The sequence below is a fragment of the Tenrec ecaudatus genome, chromosome 9 (assembly GCF_050624435.1).
Source record: "Tenrec ecaudatus isolate mTenEca1 chromosome 9, mTenEca1.hap1, whole genome shotgun sequence".
Taxonomy (NCBI): domain Eukaryota; kingdom Metazoa; phylum Chordata; class Mammalia; order Afrosoricida; family Tenrecidae; genus Tenrec; species Tenrec ecaudatus.
In genome coordinates, this window is record NC_134538.1 from 129,671,896 (window position 1) to 129,688,412 (window position 16,517).

General features: G+C 40.4%; 1 pseudogene; it reads right to left on the minus strand.

Moving 5' to 3' along the window:
• Positions 1–6,372: 6,372 nt before the first annotated feature.
• Positions 6,373–8,924, minus strand: LOC142456530 (high mobility group protein B3 pseudogene; annotated as a pseudogene).
• Positions 8,925–16,517: the final 7,593 nt, after the last annotated feature.

Genomic DNA, 16,517 nt, shown 5'->3' on the forward strand with positions numbered 1-16,517 from the left:
TGAGACAATAAATGCTTCCAATTTACTTATCTTTCTTTTGCAGAGGAAAGATCGTTCATCACGTCAATTAGTTTCTTTTGGATAAGCATCTTCCAAAGCGTAAAATTTTTTTTAAAATCTTTATCCAGATGCTAAGATGAACAAATGAATATTTAACATAATTTAACAGGTCCTTTCACAAGATCCCTCCTACACGGAAATTCTCAGGCTGAAGAACAGCGAGAGAGAGACAGAAAGGGTTTCCTTGGAGACAATGCTGAGTAAACCAACATTCTTCAGTCTTTGCTTGGTATTACTCAAATGTTTTAGAATATTCCCCCGAGTCTCTGCTGCCTTCCTGAGGAGAGCAAAACATCGGGCAGCTCTCAAATCATTTTGCCAACGTACAAGAGCCTAAACGAGGGACTTACATTAATTCATTTATTCAGTCAGTCAGCCATTGTGTTGATTCAAGAATTATGATTCAAGTGAAATCTGAAGAGGAAATGATGTGAAACTACACCAGGTGGTAGACAAGATGCTGTCGCTGTCCGCTGCCATCAAGCAAGTGGCTGACTTAGGACGCCTCGCCCAGGGCCTCACTCAGCACACATGCCGTGGAGGTTTACCTGAGTGGCCTCTTTATGGGAGCATTCCCCAGGGCTGTCTTCCACACAGCCACTAGGGTGATAAGACCAGTCATCAACCCACTGGAAAGTTGTCCTTGACTTCTCTTATAGCATTTTAAAATGGGGGGAAAGCATAGTGTGTTAAGTTGGGTATTCTAGAGAAGCAAAACCAGTGACACCTGTATGCAAGTGTTGTAATAGAAATATATATATATATATATATATATATATATATATATATATAAGTGCTTAAAAAGTTGAAGAAATACATAAATCCAGACTTGTTCAAGTCAGCCTTCTCCTGACTTGTGGCAGCTAATGAACAAGAGGATGGATGAGAAAGAAGAAACATTAAGGGCACAGGCTAGTGGATGGGAAGCAGGTCATAGAACTTTGAAATCGGAAGTTGGCTGGATGATTCTGTCCACAATATGACACTGATGGCTCCTGAGATGGGCAGGTGGCACAAGAGGAGATCAAGGAACCAGATTCAGCTCCAACAGAAGATGAAGAAAAGGAGGAAATAAAGCAAACTCACTGCCATTGAATTGATGCCAACTCACAGTGACCCTATAAAATGGAATAGAACTGTTCCTTTGAATGTCCAATACTTTAATTTGTTACAGGAGTAGAAGTCCTGCATTTCTCCTGCAGAGCAGCCTGGTGGTTTCGAACTGCTGACCTTGCACTTAGAAGTCCAATGAGTAACCATTACACCACCAAAGCTCCTTGTACACATAGCATAGCAGACCCTTGTAAATACTATTTTGTCCAAAATCTAGGAAATTTATTTCAATTTACTACTATAGGGTACACTTCCATTAAAACGTTACAGATTTTTGTGAACGAGGCTGTATCAGGGACAAACTCAAGTATCAGAAACATAATTTGTCACTGTTAGGAAAGTATAGGGGACAGCAGAGCTTAGAATAAAACTCATTTTTCCTTACAGAAACCCAAACATTAAGCCACCACTGTGTGTCCTAGTGAAATATGTATACAGAGTTGTTAATGAAGCATCCCAAATCTAAATTTTATTCATAAAATATTATATTCTTGTCCGTAGAAAATAAGTGGCATATGCACCTGTCAGGAGCATAGCTACTTTCTCTACCATGTGAAACTATCATTATAATCAATGTGGGGTAAATACTCACAGTGAAACTCAGGAAAATAATGTCACCCACGTGCAAATACTTATGACTAGGCTGTTGAGAAGGTTGTAAAAAATAGGAAGTCTTCTAGGAAGAATGGAATTTACAGAATACTGATGTGTTGGGAAGGAGCCTTGGTTGTGCCGTGGATTAGATACTGGAATGTTAATCCAAAGGTTGGTGGTTCAAACCTACCAGTTATTCTTTGGGAGAAAGATGAGGTTACTTGCTCCCAGAATGTTTTACCACCACAGAAACCTGAAGAATAAGTTTGACTTTCTCTTATCAAGTCTTCTGAATTGAAATCAACTCAATCCACTTGGTTTGGGTGATGTTGGGAAACAGTGTTCAGGGTGACCAGGCACCCATATTATCAGGAGTGGCTGAAAATTCATCATGCAAGGGATTCTGGGTCTTCAACACTACTGGTATCTCTGCAGAGTACAATATTCACATGGTAGTATACTTGAGGAAAGGTCTGGAGAGAGACATACAGAGCAGTGTACAGTCTAAGAGCTCGTGATGGAGTAGACCTGCTGGTAGTCTCACAAACAGCATCCTGTTTAGCCCATGCACACTGCCCACTATTATCTCTTCTTTAACATTACATGCATTGTCCCTCTTCCATCAGAAACAGAAAGATTACCAGTTAGGATTATTGGTGCCATTAGACATTTAGACATTAGAAGGTATAAACAATTTAATCAACTCAGATTAAGGCAGCACTCATACTGAACTTTTGGGACATTTTCATTAACAAAAACAGCTATTAAAATTCCCTTTGTATTACATTGTTCTCTTTCAATGTGTCAATATTATTGATGTAATAAAAAAAGACCAAACTCACAAATAGAAGTATGGGTAAAAAAATGGGCAACCCCTTTTCTATACATCTAAAAGACCTACATTATGAATATACTTTTTGAAGACTTTATTTCAACCACCTGAGTCTGTAATCTGTCTAGCCTTGTTGACAATTGAACAAGAACATGGGACATTGACAGGGATAAAAGATGCTAAAGAGCCAACTGCCTCACATTTTAACTGAGCTATGCCTTTGTAAAACACTTGGTATACACGTGCTTGCCTCACCCCAAAACAGAGCTTTAATAGGCTCTTATCAGAAAGAAGAGAATTCGGGAATGATGCTTCATGGGTCTGATAGTCAAGAAAGCAATACATAGGAGTGGGTTAGATTTCTACTTCATTTGAATTATAGAGTAATTAGGTTTCTCCTTTGGGATATATTTTCATATTTTTAATGTGTTTATAAATAGCTATTTAAATGGAAAAGCCAAATTGTCTCTCACATGCACTCAAATATCCATTCACATATGCTTTGTGGAGAGTACTGAGAGCCGACTTACTATGTGCCAGGCATCAAAACTTGGGCCTGGCCTTAAGTCGTGCAACGCAACACAAGCAAAACATTTTCTCTTCATACAAAGCACTTAGGGACTATGTAGTGAAGAACCAGACCATAAACTCTAGTGGCATCCTCATCAGTGAGTTAGCACAAGGGAAGGGGCCTAATTCAGGAGGAGTGCAGACGTTAGGAAAACTTTTCAGGAGGAAATAAGATCCTAACCTGAATCTGGAAAAAACCAAGTTAGAGTGAGCCAGTAAGAGAAATAATGGAAAGGACTACTTTCTCTGGTACTTACAGAATTTCATGTCAAATGGATGTATAAAAACATAGGGGAAGAGTTTACCTGTCAATCAGATCAAAGCCTGATGATGACTCCTTGGGTGTGTGGTCTTCTCATAAGGAGGGTCCTTGGAACCGCCCTCTTGCTGGTGAGCCTATCTGGACTTGCACGCCCTGTGAGGCAGCCACTGCCATTGGATCCATGGGATTCTGCACTTACCGGCCGGTGATGTTCCTTCATTCTGCATCATTTCATGTGGCTTTGTGAGTCTGAAGAGGGATTATGGACTAGTATTGGACTTATGGACTTGAGGTGGATGGGATGGTATGTTTTCCTGATATATAATGAGTGTCACCAAATTTGTTTCTCTAGTCAACCCGGCCTAATACACCTTCCAAGAACTGAGGATACATACTCAAAGACACAGGAAAATGAAAACACAGGGAGCTACTATTTCTAACATAGATTGTAGATGTAAAATTAGGAAGCCATGATCAATTTCCTGTTTCTTCTTAAAGGAAGCCATTATCAAGAAGTTGCCAAATCAAGAAGCCACCATCTGCTGAAACCAGAATGCCACCCCTCTCTCTGCTGGATCCATAACCATGTTGCTTCTGTAACAATCTCCGCCCAGATAAGGGAAGTCCCCTAGCTGTTTACTCATTTCTAAAGCCAAGTCTCATGCATGCACATCTAACTTAACATGTAGAACCATTGCTGTAGAAAAGTCTATGAAATGCAACTTTTAACGTACTAGCCTTTGTACTGCATGGTGCAAAGAAATCAACTGAACATGACTCTCCCATCTGTGTCTTTGTAAGTCTCCCCAAATGGCTGGTTGGGACCAGGCCTATAGGGTATTTTAAATACTAATAGGGGAGACTGGTCATTTTTGCCATTCCTCTGGGTAGAAAAGAGTCCTCTCAGAAGCAGAGAACGGAATCTTGAGGCCATCAAAGAAGAAAAGCTGCGTAAGGATGCATGAGAAGAGCACATACAGAAGAGTCATGCTTAGACCATGACACAGGGCAGAGAAGCAGTGCTGAGATCTTGAGACAGATCAATGGGCTTCCAGGGCTATGGAAAAAGTCAGAGGTCCAGAGACCACGTGACTGAGATGCTGAGACTAAGACTGCTGACTAGACCAAAGACTACCTTTAGTGTCTTCTGACTTGTGGTAACCTGTAAACTTCCCTAGGCATCATCAGAACGAAAAGATCTTACCACAGTGAATGATGGGGCAGGGGGTGCAGAGTGGAGATCCAAAGCCGTGTTGTAGGCCACTGGAGATCCCCTCACAGAGAGGTCTAGGGGAGGAGATGAGTCAGTCAGGGTGCAATGTAGCAACGGTGAAAAATACAACTTTCCTCTAGGTCCTAAATGCTTCCTCCCCTCCACTATCATGATCCGAATTCTCCCTTGCAGGTCTGGACAGAGCAGAGGTTGTACACTGGTGCAGATAGGACCTGGAGGCACAGGGAATCCAGTGTGGATGATCCCTTCAGAACCAGTGGTGCGAGTGGCAATACTGGGTGGGTGGTGGGAGTGTGGGTTGGAAAGGGGGAACTGATTATAAGGTTCTACATGTAACCTCCTCCCTGGGGGACAGACAACAGAAAAGTGGGGGAAGGGAGACATCAGATAGGGCAAGATATGACAAAATAATAATTTATAAATTATTAAGGGTTCATGAGGGAGGGGGAAGCAGGGCGGGAGGGGAAAAATGAGGAGCCAATGCCAGGGACTTAAGTGGAGAGCAAATGTTTTGAGAATGATACGATCAATGAATGTACAGATGTGCTTTACACAATTGATGTATGTATGGATTGTGATAAGAGTTGTATGAGCCCCTAATAAAATGATTTAAAAAAAGAAACATGAGTATCATTTGTGATTTCTGTGCAGCCATTATAATTGGTTATAAAATCCAGCAGAGATGTAGAGTGCTGTGGGAGGAAAGCTTAGTGTCAGGACAGGGTAAAAAATGGATGGTGGGGAGAGGCGTGTCTGACATCTGCCTTGTGGCAATCAGCCTTACGCAGGTGTGGAGTGATTTCTCCTTTTCCCTACTGACACCAGCGGAGGCCAGCTGTGGCCTTTGTGTCATTTTTACACAGTGTAAATGGATTTAAATAAGTACTGAATGAGTCAAGCCTAATTTTTTTGTCATGGATTTCAACTTAAAAGTCACAAATCAAAAGCAATTACCTATTTTAAATTGTAAATGAAGTCCAGTATGAATCAAGTATTATAATTGTTGACATTGTTGTTGATGCTTTTCTTTATTATTAAATGCCATCTTGTTGGTTCTGACTCATAGTGACCGTACGTAAAACAGAGCAAAGCACTATCGCGTCTTAGGCCGTCTTCACAGTCGCTCCTCTGAGGGAGCCAATTGCTTCAGCCATTGTCAATCCATCTCCTTAAAAGTTTTCCTCTTGTCCACTGACCTTGTATATTATTACCCAGAGTCCTGTTCGTGCTGCCAGGTAAGCTTTGGAGCGCTACCTCAATATTGATGGTTCGAAGTCAACATAGGATGAAGCGGTCTCTTCTCATAAAGATTACTACTCTCTGAACCCCTATAAAAGGTCATTAAAATGTGATTCTGAATGGACGAGATGCACCAAGCATCGTGTCCTTCCTAGGAACTAGCATTTCCAAAGTTCTTGAGGAAAAATCTCATCATACACTCTTACACAGAGAATCTCGACTTCCTGACTACTTCTCCCAAGACAAACCTGTTCTGCTTGCAATCATGATATCGTCAATATTATTCATCAATCACTTGCTTCAAAAGCATCAATTTCTTAGTCTTTTCCCCCACAATCCTGTCCAACTTTCACATGTATATGAGAGCACTGAAAACACAAGGGATTGGGTCTGCTGCACCTCAGTGCGCAAAGTGACTTTTTTTATGGTGTTTTTTGACAAAGAAACCGTTCTTTATTCATCTTCTTCCTACTCCTCCTCCTCGTCATCTTCCTCCTCGTCATCTTCCTCCTCGTCATCTTCCTCCTCCACCTTTTCCCGGGTAACTTTGGCAGGACCTTTCGCACCATCAGACTTGGCCTTGGACTTATAGTCTGCAACGTCCTTTTCATACTTCGCCTTCAGCTTCGCCGCCTTGTTGATGTCAGGCTGCTTCTCGCTGTTACTCAAGTTATTCCACATCTCACCCAGTTTTTGGGCCCCGTCACCAATGGAGATGTCAGGGTTTGTAGATTTGATCTTGGGGCGGAATTCAGAACAGAAGAGGAAGAATCCTGACGGCGGTCGTTTGGGAGCGTTGGGGTTCTTCTTGCCGCCCTTAGCTGGCCCATAATCCTTCATTTCCCGACCATAGCGCACTTTGTCCGCCTTTGCCATCTCATCAAATTTCGATTTCTCCTTCCCAGACATGGTCTTCCACCGTTCAGAACACTTCTTGGAAAATTCAGCAAAATTGACAGAGACTTCCGGGTTTTTCTTCTTATGTTCCTCTCTGCACGTCTGCACAAAGAAGGCGTAAGCAGACATCTGGCCCTTTGGTTTCTTGGGGTCACCTTTCGCCATCCTGACTGCATTGTTCGGGCTCTGGGCAGCGCAGGGCACGACGCGCCGCTCGGCTCCCAGCCTCGCGCTAGCTGCCACCACGAGAGCCGCCTCTTTTTTTATGCTTTAAAAAGTACTTTGTAGCCGATCTCTACACAATACATCATTTGATTTCTTGACTGCTACTTCCAACGGATAGTGATAGTGGAATCAAGTAAAATAAGATGCTTGACAATTTCAATTTTTTCTACATTTATCATGATGATTATTGGTCGAGCTGAGTGTTTTTGCTTTCTTTACAATGAGTTGTGATTTATACTGAAGGCTAGCATCTTTGTTTTGTATGAGTGACTATTTCAAGTTCTCTTTGCTTTCAGCCATCAAGGCAGTGTCATCTGTCATACATTGTTAATGAGTCTTCCTCAAGTACCGACAGCGTGTTCTTCCTCATATAGTCCAGCATCTCACATTAGTTACTGAGCATACAGATGGAGTATTATGGTGAAAGAAGACGTCCCGGGCACGCTCCTTTCCTGATTTTCACCATGCTGTATCCCCGTGATCTGTATGAATAATTGCCTCTTATTCCATGTAAAAGTTTCACATGTTCCCAATTAAGTGATCTGAGATTCCTGTTTGCAATGTTACTCATCATTTACTAGGCTCCCTAGAGCTGAAGAGTTAATGAAACAGAAATCAATGCCTTTCTGGAATCCTTTGAGTTCAGGCAAAAACCATCTAGCCCCAGCAATGATGCCCCTCATTCCAAGTCTTCTTCGCAATCTGGCTTGAATTCTGGTTGTTGACTGTCAACAGACAGCTACATCCATTTTAAAATTACCTTCAAGAAATTATTTTTTAGTATATCATATTTTTATTATACACAATAGTGTATGGGTAATGTTATTGTTTGATAATTTATGCATTCTATTAAATTCCTTTTCTTGGGAATGAACACAAATATGACTATCTTCCTACTGGTGGGCGGGGAAGCTGTCTTCGAATCTTTTGTTATGGACCAATGAGTGCATCTAGTGCTGCATCTGTTCCTTAAAGAATATCAATTTATTTGTCAATTCCTAGAACTCTGTTCTATTCCAATGCCTTCAGCGCAACTCGGACTTCTTTTGAAATACTGTTGGTCCTTGGTATTATGCTACCACCTGAAATGATGGAACCTGGGCCAATTATTTTTGGTATAACGACTCTGCAGTCCTTTCCCTTACTTTCCGTGTTCCCAGCATCACTCAACATTTTGCCCATAGAGTCCTACAGTTTGTCAACTTGAGGCTTGAATTTTTCTTCAGTTCCTTAAGTTTGAGAAATACAAAGGGTGTTTTCCCTTTGGGTTTCCTAACTCCAAGCAATAGCACAATTTATTCTGACACTTCACTTTGGCTTTTCAATTCCCCCTTTGCTATCTTCTATTGGTCTCTTTTACATCATCATTTCTTCAGTTCATTTCACCTACTGTATTTTCAGAGCACTTTTCAGTCTCTTGTGGCATCTAATTGATCTTGTCTTTGTTGTGTTGTTAAAGACCTTCTGCTTTCTTCATGTATGATGGTGATATCAACCCACAATTAGTATGGTATTCAGGCACCAGTGATTAATGCATCAAATCTATTTTTGAGATGATGTCTAAAGTCAGATGGACTATATTCAATGTAATCATTTGGATCTTGTGGAAATTTTTTTAGCCTCAACTTGAACTTGCCAATGAACAATTGATAGTTTTTCTACAGTTGACCCCAGTTTATGTTCGTTCTGGTTACATTGAGCTTCTGGGTGTCTCTTTCCACAAATGTAATGTAGTCAATTCCTGTGTACATCGTCTTGCAAGGGCAACATGTTTAATTGCTGTTAATTATGTTGAAAATTCATTTTAAAGCAATAAATCATGGCTCTTGCAAAATTCTATCATAGGAACTCAACCATATTGCGAACACCAGGGGCATACTGTCCAACTTCTCATCCTTCTGGTGGCACACTGTGACATGTAGTGCTGCTAATGGCAAGGTCAGGAAATTACTAGCCTCTCTGAGCAAAAAAGGCGAGGCTTTCTGCTCTCATAAATGGTTAGTCTCAGAAATCCACTGGGAAAGTGGGTCACTGTGAGTCAGAAATGGCACAAAAGCAGTGATGTTGTTTGTTGTTTTAATCATTGTATTGGTGGTTCATACAATTCTTATCACAATCCATCCATCCATTGTGTCAAGCACATGTGCAAATTTTGTTGCCATCATCATTCTCAAAACAGTTTCTTTCTACTTGAGCCCTTGGTATCAGCTCCTCATTTTCCCTCTCTCCCCACCCTCCCTCTCTCACAAATCCTTGATAATTTATAAATTATTATTATTTGGTAATATCTTACACTGACTGATGTCTCTCTTTACCCACGTTTCTGTTGTCGATGACCCTGGGAGGGGGTTATATGTAGATCATTGTGATCAGTTCCCCTTTCTCCCCCACCTTCCTCTTCTGGTATCTCTACTCTCATTATTGGTCCTGAGGGGTTTATCAGCCGTGGATTCCCAGTGTTAACAGCTCTGAACTGTACCAGTATACATCCTCCAATCTAGTCACATTTGTAAGGTAGAACTGGATCATGATAGTGGGATAAGGGAAACATTAAAGAACTAGAGGAAGATTGTATGCTTCATCGGTGCTATACTGCACACTGACTGACTTGTCTCTTCTTTGTGACCCTTCTGTAAGGGAATGTACAGTTGCCTACAGATGGGCTTTGGGTTTCCACTACACACTGCCCCTCATTCACAATAATATTATTTTTTTGTTCTTTGATGCATGATACCTGATCCCATCAATACCTCGTGGTCACATAGGCTGGTGTGCTTCTTTCATGTGGGCTTTGTTTCTTCTCAGCTAGATGTCTTCCTGTTTATCTTCAAGTCTTTAAGACCCTATGTGCTATATCTTTTGATAGCCTGGCACCATCAGCTTTCTTTACCAGATTTGCTTTTTCACCCGCTTTGTCTTCAGCAATCATGTTGGGAAGGTGAGCATCTTGGAATGCCGGTGTAATAGAACAAAGTGTTCTTGCATTGAGGGAGTATTTGAGTTGAGGCCCAATGTCCATCTACTACCTTAATACTAAACCTATAAATATGTGCACATAAATCTATTTACCCATCCTCATATATAATATATTTGCATATGTATATGCCTGTAGTTAGACCTCTATAAATGTCCCTTTGCCTCCTAGTTCCTTCCTCTACTTCCTTTTACTGTCCTCTTGTCCCACCATCATGTTCAGCCTTCATTTGGGTTTTAGTAATTCCTCTCGGTTACATTCCCCTTGATCAATCCCTACCAGGCCTCCTACCCCCTCTTCGCCATTAATTTTGGATCACTTTTTGTTCAGCTGTCCCTGGGATTGTTAACACCTACTTCCTTTCCCCTGCCTCCCCCTCTCCCATGTGCCCCCAGAACCATCGGTCCCATTGCTTATCCTCCAGATTGTTTATCCCCCTCTCTCACCTAGATAGACCTGCAGAGATCATAACATGCACAAAAACAAGACAGAGCAAAACAAAGCAACACAGAAAACCAAACAACAACAAAAAAACAATTACAAAAAAAAGAAGAAAAGTCCGTCAATAGTCCTTTTGTTGATCTTTAGGAATGTTTTCAGGTGGAGTCTGATGGGGTGCCATGCCCTGGCCCCCACAGTCTATTTTTGGTATTCCCTGGGGACTTTGTTACCCTATCCCCCATGCTGTTCTATTGCACACCCTTACTGTTTTGCCTCAGTGTGGTGGGGTCAGATTGGGTGCAATTCCCACACTGTGTTTCCAGTGTTGTCTCCTGTAGCACTATGGGACACTGAGGGACATCATTCTCATACTGGGGCCAGAGACCCTATGGTCCTCTCTGTGCTTTGGCTGCTCTGAGTGGGTACTCCTCCCTGCAGAAGAATTCACTTCAGAGGACAGCACTGAACTTACAGTTCAGGGAGAGGGACATGTCTGATCAGATCACACAAGAGCAAACGAAGGGGGAGGAAGAGAAAGTAGAACACATCGAGGCCCACCAAGCTCTGTTTGTTTCCTTTTAATCCTTCTTCTTTGCTTTTCACTTTCACATTCCAATCACCAGTAATTAGTAGACATTTAGTACACAAAGTACTAAATATTAAATATCTTCAAACATAAAATAATAGTATTCTGCCTTTAGTTTTCTTAAATATTTATAGTCTTAATTCTGTATATTTCTATAATTGATTGATATATGTTAGAGAAACAATTATCATCACAGTTCACTAAGGCCACATTATTTAAGGGTACTATTAAATAATTGTACATTCTTTCATGAATTCAAAATTTTAACCAAGTGTATAAGCCATTGCCCATGTCAATGAGACCTTGACCACATTCTTTTAATAATGCCTGTAACTGTCCCCCAGCCCCACTATGACAATATTACACATTGTACTTCACCTGACCTGTGCTTTGCTATAGTTTCTTCTGAGTTGTTGTCCTATATGTCCTGTTATAACCAAAGTACTAAAGATGTAAAGACAGATATTTTTTTACAACTTACCCAAGTGGCCATGCATTTTTTCAGCTGTTAGGGTTTTTTTTACATTAAACCGTGAGTTTACATCTCATCAACTTTTTATCATATTTAATTATAACTTTCAGTTTTTTAACATAAAACATTTTCTCACATTATGAAACAATATCTTGCCATGTATGTGGAACATTATTACTTTTATCAACTATAATCTTTATGAAATTATAAACTTCTTGTAAAAATACCCAACCTAATCCATATTACTTTGAAAAATTAGAAGAATTAGGGCTAAGAATTTCTTCATGTTGTTTTGTGTAACGGGAGACCACTTGAGCGATTTGGTGATGTTTTATATTTCACTGAGGTTTGATCATGATAAGTGCACAACTCCTTGCAAAAAAAAATTCAAAAACAAATAGTAATTATTTGATTAACCAAAATTCACTAAAATGCTAAATAAACAAAAACAACATGAAGACAATCGAGTTTGATACATTCACTACTGATGTAAACACATAAATAGGCAAAGTAGTTAAAATATATCCAAGCAGATGGCATCTGAAGATAGTGTGTAGAAATCATGAGTTATCTTGTGATCTGTCCGTAACAGATGGTGCGAGAAACACTAGTAAACTTGGAATCCGTCCGCATTAACACGCCAGTCAACCAAAGTTGTAGTAGTCCTCCTGTCTGCACCTGGCCTGAAGTCAGCACTCCTGAGGCCCCTCAGTCAGAATTCGGAGGAACATCACAATTTGAGGAAAAACAGACATAAAAACTGATTTGACATAGATAAATCACTAAGAGAATGTAATGTTCTCATAGCAAAAAGGCATCAAGATAATTAAATTCTCAGATATGAGGGAGCAAAGGAGAGAATCCTCTTAAGGTTTCTCACTTAAGAGTCGACCCTGCGGAAAGCAAGGATCCCTGGTGGAACAGTGGGTAAGTAAGAATTCCGTTGCTGACTCGGAAGCACGTGGTTTGAGCCCACTAGCCGGTGGGAAGGAGAACACCGCGGCGGTCTGCTTTCATAAAACTCACTGGTTGGGAACCGTCTGCGGCTGTCCAGTTCTGTCGCATTGGGACACTGTTCGCTGGAATCATTCGGGGTTTGTTTTGATGATGAGAGTGGGTAAGTTCGAGCATCCGAGGAGGGACATTGACTTGAAAGGTGAACAGAAGTCACAGCTGACCTGGCACATCGTTTTGACAGGGTGCATTTGCTTTGTCTTTTCATGGAGGTAACTGATGGCAATTAAATGCCAAAGAACGTATTTAAGAACCAGTTTCTCTTTCTAGTCCTGTCTGGGCATGAGCACACCAACTCTTTGGAATTTCTTGTGGTTGTTAAGCGCCCTCCAGCTAGTTCCAACTCATAAAGAACCTATGTACAGCAGAGCTAAACGCTTCCCGGTCTGATATAATCTTGACGATTGGTCTTATTTGGGTTCCCACTGTTGCAATCAACCATGTCACTGAGCCCATTGTGCTCATGCATCTGTTGAGTCTTCAGGTTTGGAAGAGCCAATAAGCCTTAATGAATTGATTCTTACAATTAGAGAGCTAGATATAACTGTCGGTGTATCAACTCTTAAACTTCTACTAATGCTATTTGTACAATGCTATTTGAATAAAACACGATCCAACCTGGCATTAACTTTGCAACTGTCTGTATTGTGCCACTTTATCTCACTGAGCTTCTCCTTCTATCACCAATATGATATCCTCTCACACGCATAATGTCAGACATGGACTGGGAAGAAAGTGTATGGGGACAAATTTTTTATTCTCATGTTGAAGAACCCTGGGAAGTCAGGGTTCTGGGTGGAGGGGGGCTTTCACACTTGGGAGTTAGAGTTAGATATCATCCCTTGGGACCCATCCAGATGTGAGGCTGGGTCTCATAGATACATTCATGAAAGTGAGTATTGAGCAGATTCACGTTATCAGCACTAACTGTTCTTGGATTGGGGCTAGAGTTAAGTCGGAGCTCAGAATCCATCTGCTTGTCCATGGAACGTGCATGAGTCAGGTTTACCTTGGCAGCTGCATTATGACAAAATCAAAACCCCATGAGACCAATTACAACAACAACAGCAACAAACTAACCAGCAAACAAACAAAAAATAAGACAACAACAAAAAAACCCATCATCAGTTTCTCCACTGAGGACGCTGTTGGTCTGAGGAGTCCGTGAGAGTAGTTCCACCAGGAGCTGCAATAATTCTGAGTTCATACAAAGAATACACACAATTTAATTTTGTGCTTGTGATTTTAGTTCAAAGAAGTCCCAAGTTTGTAATAAAATTCATAGAAAGTGAACTAATATTCAACATACGTACATAAAAGGATTCAGAGCACAATATGAAAAATGGTGGGGGGGCACTTCTTGAGGGACCTTTTAGACAGTCGGAGGATGATGAAGATGATACAATAATCATCTCTTTTAGATTTTGAACATATAATGTACAACTCATAGACATAGTCTCGTTTTCAATGGAACGTGGATTCCAGTATTGTGTATACATGTTTTATTTTCCCTGAGAGTTTAGAAAATGCATGAAATGTACATATCTAAGAAATTATTTGAAAGTTCCCTGTGTACCTATTCTATAAGCATATATATAGTTTTATTTCATTGCTGTCTTCATTTTGTATACTTTATTTTTATTTAGAAAAATATTTTAACTTATTTATTTTATTTAGAGAAACTAAAGGTTGATAGGACAAAGCTTTTAAATCTCATGTAAAACTATTCCTAATAAGCATTCTTAGTAGTATATGTAAGGTATATCATGATACAAAGTCACAAGCATTTTCCCTGTATGCATTGATGGTGACTAACATTTTCTTTATAAAAATAATTAGAATTAAGCATGTTAAACCTAAATTGATCAAGAAATAGGTCACTTTTTAACTAGCGGATAATTTTTAAAAGTCATTAAATTAATGCATAACAAATTGATAAAAATGTAAACTTTAAAAAATATTAAATAATTTCTTTGTCACACTAATTGCACAGTTGAAGAAAGAGCTTCTGGTAGGTTAAGTTAAGTGCTTTGACCAAAATTACCTAATCTGTGTCAGCCCTGGGACAAAAGAGACATGTGCGTTTGTCTTGGGATGACCAAAAATAATTAGTAAGATGAGTTACCAATGTTTATTCCAAATTGAAGGAGCCTTCATGGTGTAATGGGTTACATGTTAGGCTACTAAACTGCAAGGTAAACAGTTTTAACGCACTAGCCACTTCTTTGGGAAAAGATGAGGCTTTATGTTACCATACGGTGGTCTTCCACTACCTAACCTCAAAACGTACTATACCAGCACAGTTGTCCAAACAGCCTGGTACTGTTCTGATGATAGACACTAGGACAACTAGATCAGGACAGAAAGCCCAGAAATAAAAACATCCAGATAGAGACACTGATTTTTCACAAAGGCCCCACAAAACATTAATGCGAAGCAGATACCCTCTTCAATACAGTGTGTTACAAAAGCTGGATATCCACGTACTGAAAAATGAACCAATACCGCTATCTCAGTCCATACACAAAAACAAACTCAAGTGGATCAAAGACCCAAATATAAAACTCAAAGCTTTCAGGATCATCAATGAGAACATTGGGACAAAGCTAGGAGTCTTAAGTGGAGGGAATCCACTGGCTATCAGAAATAACAAAGGAAACACACTTTGTGGAAGATAAAATAGATGATTGGGAAATATTAAAAATAAAACACTTGTGCACATTGAAAGGTTTCCTTAAAAGAGTGAAAAGAGAGCCCACAGACTGGAAAAAGGTTTATTTAGTAACAACATAACAGAAAAGGACTAATTACTAAAATCTACAGAATTTTGCAAGCTTACAAGAAAAAGACGAATAGCCTTCTGAGAAGGTGGGCAAACGACCTGGACAGAAGAATCACAAAGAATGACCCTTCAATGGCTAATAAACACACAAGGAACGATTCCCAATAATTAGCCATCTGAGAAATGCTGCAAGTCAAAGCAACCATTAAATACCAGCTATGCCCATTACTGTAGCCCAATTAAAAAATGAAATCCAAGAACAACAAATGTTGGAGAGGGCGTGGTGAATTGGGGTCTTTTATACACTGCTGGTGGACTTGTAAATACATAGGCCACTGTGCAAGGTGATATGGCAATACCTACAATAGATGGTAATTGAATTACTGTATGATCCAACAATACCATTCCTGAGAATGTACTCCAAAGAATTAAGAAACAGATCATGAAGAGACGTTCATCACAGCACAGATCATAGTAGTAAGAAACTGGAAACAGCCTAAATGGCCATTAATAGAAGAATGGATAAAACAACTCTGATACATGCATGCAAGAGAATACTATGCATCCCTGAAAAACAGCTGAGAAACCCTGAAACAGCTCAACACATAGAAGGATCTGGAAGACATTATGTTGAGTGAAGTTAGTCAAGCACAAAAGGACAAACACTTCAGTAGAAACAAGCAGAAGAATGAACACACGCTAGACATCCAGTCTTCTGACTGGAGACCAGACAACTTGGTTAAGAGCCAGACCAGTTCAATGAACCACACATCAACCTTTACAGGTAAGTGTAATGTAGGTCATGTTGCTGGAGGGTGGCTCTGGACAGCTGGGGCCAAAATGTCTGGTGAGATAGGGGATGCTGTCTGCTGAGTGGTTGCCATGTGGACAGGAAAGCAGCCTTGTCAACGTATGAGGCTTTCTGATGGGAGGGTAGTGCAGGAGACGGGAGAGGGAAAGGTCACATTTGAGGGACCATAGGTGGATGTCTGTTGAGGGCATTAGGCTTCCTGCAAAGACTGCAAGATGAGATCCCATATGAGAACACCAGTGGGTGAACTGGACTCCACCTCAGACATATTTGTAATCTGAGGACTTAAGCCAGAAAATAGATGGTGTCTGAGGAAGTAGGAGACAGCTTTGCCAAGAGCAATGTACTGTTGGTTGGTGGGCTAGGTCTTGCTACATCAACACCCTGTATGCTGCATTAAGATAGGTATTA